This window comes from Schistocerca cancellata, chromosome 12, assembly GCF_023864275.1.
Source record: "Schistocerca cancellata isolate TAMUIC-IGC-003103 chromosome 12, iqSchCanc2.1, whole genome shotgun sequence".
Taxonomy (NCBI): Eukaryota; Metazoa; Arthropoda; class Insecta; order Orthoptera; family Acrididae; genus Schistocerca; species Schistocerca cancellata.
In genome coordinates this window covers 146172003-146177005 of record NC_064637.1, presented here as the reverse complement: position 1 = coordinate 146177005, position 5003 = coordinate 146172003, and the positions used below count along the sequence as shown (strand labels likewise).

At 47.7% G+C, this 5003-nt stretch overlaps 1 non-coding gene across 1 annotated transcript; it reads left to right on the top strand.

Annotated features, from left to right (window-relative positions):
* The first annotated feature begins 1181 nt into the window (after positions 1 to 1181).
* On the top strand, positions 1182 to 1256 carry Trnas-cga (transfer RNA serine (anticodon CGA)). The gene has a single exon. It is a non-coding gene; the product is annotated as a tRNA-Ser (tRNA).
* The last annotated feature ends 3747 nt before the right edge of the window (positions 1257 to 5003 follow it).

Below are 5003 nucleotides of genomic sequence, written 5' to 3'. Positions count from 1 at the left end.
ACATCTCTGGGGGGAGCTCTGTTACTCATAATGGGGGGTCTGCCCGTTAGACATCAAGATACGTGAGCAAGCGGCGTGGTACTGGGCCAAAAAGGGGAACAGGGAGAAAATAATAGAGATCATGGATGTGAGGGTGGAGGATAAGAGGGAAATAAGAAATAGAGGGCAGGAACTTTGGCAGAGGGCTTGGGAGGAAGTAGAAACTGGGAGAAGGACCTTCCAGTTTTTACCAGATGTATAAGAGCGTAGGAGCATGAAATATTTCGAACCTACACGAGGACTCATTCACTTTCTCACTGGCCATGGACACTATCCGACATCCAGAATGAGATTTTCACTCTGCAGCGGAGTGTGCGCTGATATGAAACTTCCTGGCAGATTAAAACTGTGTGCCCGACCGAGACTCGAACTCGGGACCTTTGCCTTTCGCGGGCAAGTACTCTACCAACTGAGCTACCCAAGCACGACTCACGTCCCGTCCTCACAGCTTTACTTCTGCCAGTACCTCGTCTCCTACCTTCCAAACTTTACAGAAGCTCTCCTGCGAACCTTGCAGAACTAGCACTCCTGAAAGAAAGGATATTGCGGAGACATGGCTTAGCCACAGCCTGGGGAATGTTTCCAGAATGAGATTTTCACTCTGCACTCCCCACTCCAGTTTTAATCTGCGAGGAAGTTTCATATCAGCGCACACTCCGCTGCAGAGTGAAAATCTCATTCTAAAAACATTCCCCAGGCTGTGGCTAAGCCATGTCTCCGAAATATCCTTTCTTTCAGGAGTGCTAGTTCTGCAAGGTTCGCAGGAGAGCTTCTGTAAAGTTTGGAAGGTAGGAGACGAGGTACTGGCAGAAGTAAAGCTGTGAGGACGGGGCGTGAGTCGTGCTTGGGTAGCTCAGTTGGTAGAGCACTTGCCCGCGAAAGACAAAGGTCCCGAGTTCGAGTCTTGGCCCGGCACACAGTTTTAATCTGCCAGGAAGTTTCATATCAGCGCACACTCCGCTGCAGAGTGAAAATCTCATTCTGGAAACATTCCCCAGGCTGTGGCTAAGCCATGTCTCCGCAATATCCTTTCTTTCAGGAGTGCTAGTTCTGCAACGTTCGCAGGAGAGCTTCTGTAAAGTTTGGAAGGTAGGAGACGAGGTACTGGCAGAAGTAAAGCTGTGAGGACGGGGCGTGAGTCGTGCTTGGGTAGCTCAGTTGGTAGAGCACTTGCCCGCGAAAGGCAAAGGTCCCGAGTTCGAGTCTCGGCCCGGCACACAGTTTTAACTTGCCAGGAAGTTTCACTATCCGACATATTTATGTCGGTTTGGGAAAAGGATAACCCCCGAGCGTGACTGTGGCGCGGTAGAGGGTACTCCCGACCATGTGGTTTTCGAGTGCCCTCTCTTCAATGATGTCACGACAACACTTCGAGACAGACTTCCAAATAACGACACATACCAACTACTCAGACAAGAAGACACTTTCCACACTGTATATATATTTTAACCATGTACTATGTGCAGTATTTCCCATTGCATGAAAAATGTTATTTTCAATTTAAAGCATGTATGTTTCTCAATATAAGTTACGAGTGCTCATATAGTTCTCGTCCGCCCCAGTAGCTGAGTGGTCAGCGTGACGGATTGCCGTCCTCCGGGCCCGGGTTCGATTCCCGGCTGGGTCGGAGATTTTCTCCGCTCAGGGACTGGGTGTTGTGTTGTGTTCATCATCATTTCATCCCCATCCGGCGTGCGGGTCGCCCAATGTGGCGCCGAATGTAATAAGACCTGCGCCAAGGCGGCCGGACCTGCCCCGCGAGGGGCCTCCCGGCCAATGACGCCAAACGCTCATCATCATCATCATATAGTTCTCAACCAATTTCATGATCTCACAAGCTATTACATCACATCCTGTAGTAATGTTACATTACGTATTCAAATTATTGTGTATAATACTCTCCATTGCCCAGGGTTCAGTTTACAATGTTGATAGCCGGCCGGTGTGGCCGAGCGGTTCTAGGCGCTACAGTCTGGAACCGCGCGACCGCTACGATCGCAGGTTCGAATCCTGCTTCGGGCATGGATGTGTGTGATGTCCTTAGGTTAGTTAGGTTTAGGTACTTCTAAGTTCTAGGCGACTGATGACCTCAGATGTTAAGTCCCATAGTTCTCAGAGCCATTTGAACCACAATGTTGAAAACATGTCTGTGCCGAGCACAAATGAAGATTACTCAGTTTATATATAACCTGTAATATTGAGTAGTTTAATTACTTATTGTGCTTAACACTTTCCGTTCTGTAAAGTCTAATTTCAACATTAAGAAACAAGTTTGATGCACAGCACTCTATGCAAGTGATTGTATCTTCGACTACAATGTTTGGTTACCTAAGAACAACTGTTCTTTGCAGTACCTAGTCAGTTGTTTTCTGAATATGGCCTAATAAGCCGAAAACTAGTTCAAAATAAACAAAAATCAGTAGAACAAAAACAATGTACCTGTTATTCAACCTTAAATATGGAATTGTTCTACCAAGAATTGGCAGCAGTATACATAAATAAGACCAAATACAGATATAAACTCGATACGATATGGTTTCTCCTATTCCGCTCGTGACGTAAAACCGATACAGCATCTCACTGGCCATGTTCCTTTCCTCGAGGAAAAAATCTGACATGCCAGATTCTTCATTTCGCGCTTCAGTGACCCCTTCAGCTGACATGAAGACGCACGTGGACGAGAACCTGGTGACGTCACAGCACGGCATTCCACGTTCCACTACAGCGCAGAGCGTGAAATGAAAAACCTAGCGTTTCAGATTTTTGTTGTCATCGTGAGGAATTTGGTCAGTGAGATGCGACATGGTTTTTGCGTCACAAGCAGAACCTGGAAGCCGGCATGCTGTACTAAGTTAAACGACGTATTTAGTGATTTTTTTTATCACAGACTACGTAGTATGAATATCAGCTGTTTCAAGACGTCAGCATATTAACGATCTTTCGCAAATGTGACATGTGACTAGTTAAAGCCTTCCTGTATCTGATGATATTATTGTTGTAAATTGTGGGCTGTAGTATACCGTTCCAATCCTACGGCACAGAGATGGTGTATCAAAAGCGCGTCATTCTGAAACAATTTTTCAGAATTAAATATAAAATGATGACATTTTTAGGTAGACTTGAGAGAGTTTATATTATATACACTCATGCTCATAAATTACGGATAATGCTCATACATGGTTAAAGAACGCTCCGGTGGACGGTTTGCGGGTTTAAATCACCTCGGGGTATGACCATACAGTGCGATTGACTGCGGTCGTCGTACGGTGGCGCTGGCAGCGGAGGTGTGTTGGTGCAGCGAGTAAGTGTGCAGACGTTTTCAGACGTGCTAATGGTGACTGTGTGTTGAAAATGGCTCAAAGAACACACATTGATGACGTTATGAGGGGTAGAATACTAGGGCGACTGGAGGCTGGTCAAACACAGCAGGTCGTAGCACGGGCCCTCCGTGTGCCAAAAAGTGTGATCTCAAGATTATGGCAACGATTCCAGCAGACAGGAAACGTGTCCAGGCGCTACAGTACGGGACGTCCACAGTGTGCAACACCACAAGAAGACCGATATCTCACCATAAGTGCCCGCAGACGGCCACGGAGTACTGCAGGTAGCCTTGCTCGGGACCTTACCGCAGCCACTGGAACAGTTATCTCCAGACACACAGTCTACAGACGACTGAACAGACATGGTTCATTCGCCCGGAGACCTGCAAGGTGCATTCCACTGACCCCCGGTCACAGGAGAGCCTGTAAAGCTTAGTGTCAAGAACACAGTACATGGTTATTGGAACAGTGGTCCCAGGTTATGTTCACGGACGAGTCCAGGTATAGACTGAACAGTGATTCCCGCCGGGTTTTCATCTGGCGTGAACCAGGTACCAGATACCAACCCCTTAATGTCCTTGAAAGGGACCTGTATGGAGGTCGTGGTTTCATGGCGTGGGGTGGGATTATGATTGGTACACATACACCCCTACTTGTCCTTGGCAGACGAACTGTAACACGTCAGGTGTATCGGGACGTAATTTTGCACCAGCATGTCTGCCTTTTCAGGGGTGCAGTGGGTCCCACCTTCCTCCTGATGGATGATAACGCACGGCCCCACCGAGCTGCCATCGTGGAGGAGTACCTTGAAACAGAAGATATCAGGCGAATGGAGTGGCCTGCCTGTTCTCCAGACCTAAACCCCATCGAGCACGTCTGGGATGCTCTCGGTCGACGTATCGTTGCACGGCTTCAAACCCCTACGACACTTCAGAAGCTCCGAAAGGCAGTGGTGCAAAAATGGGAGGCTATACCCCAGCAGCTGCTCGACCACCTGATCCACAGTATGCCAACCCGTTGTGCGGCCTGTGTACGTGTGCCTCGTTGGGTGGCACCACATTCTACAATTACCCTAAATTTATGAGCATGAGTGTATATGAGCTTCGGTAGCTCGTCGTTTGCATGTTGGTATTCCGGTTGCTGTGGGTTCATTTATCGATTGTCATTTTTTTGTACTTCACTGTTGCTATTTGAATTTACATGTCGTCATTTTGAGATAGTGTGTCGAGCTGTGCATGTTAGAAAATGGCACAACGTGGCACTACACAAAACTGGCGCTAACAGCATAGGCACATAGGGAACACACACGACACACACCTGTAAGTCCACGGTATTGTTGATAAGTTGAGAAAACCGTCCCGAATCACATGTGCTACAAAACGCCACTGTTTCCTGCGCATGTACCCCGACATCAATACGGGAGAATGGAGTCCGAAGTGGACTGAAATATTTCCCCAGTGGCCAGAAATTTTATCGTGACTGTCACAGATAGTTCAAATGGCTCTGAGCACTATGGGACTTAACTTCTGAGGTCATCAGTCGCCTAGAACTTAGAACTAATTAAACCTAACTGAGCTAAGGACATCACACACATCCATGCCCGAGGCAGGATTCGAACCTGCGACCACAGCGGTCGCGCGGTTC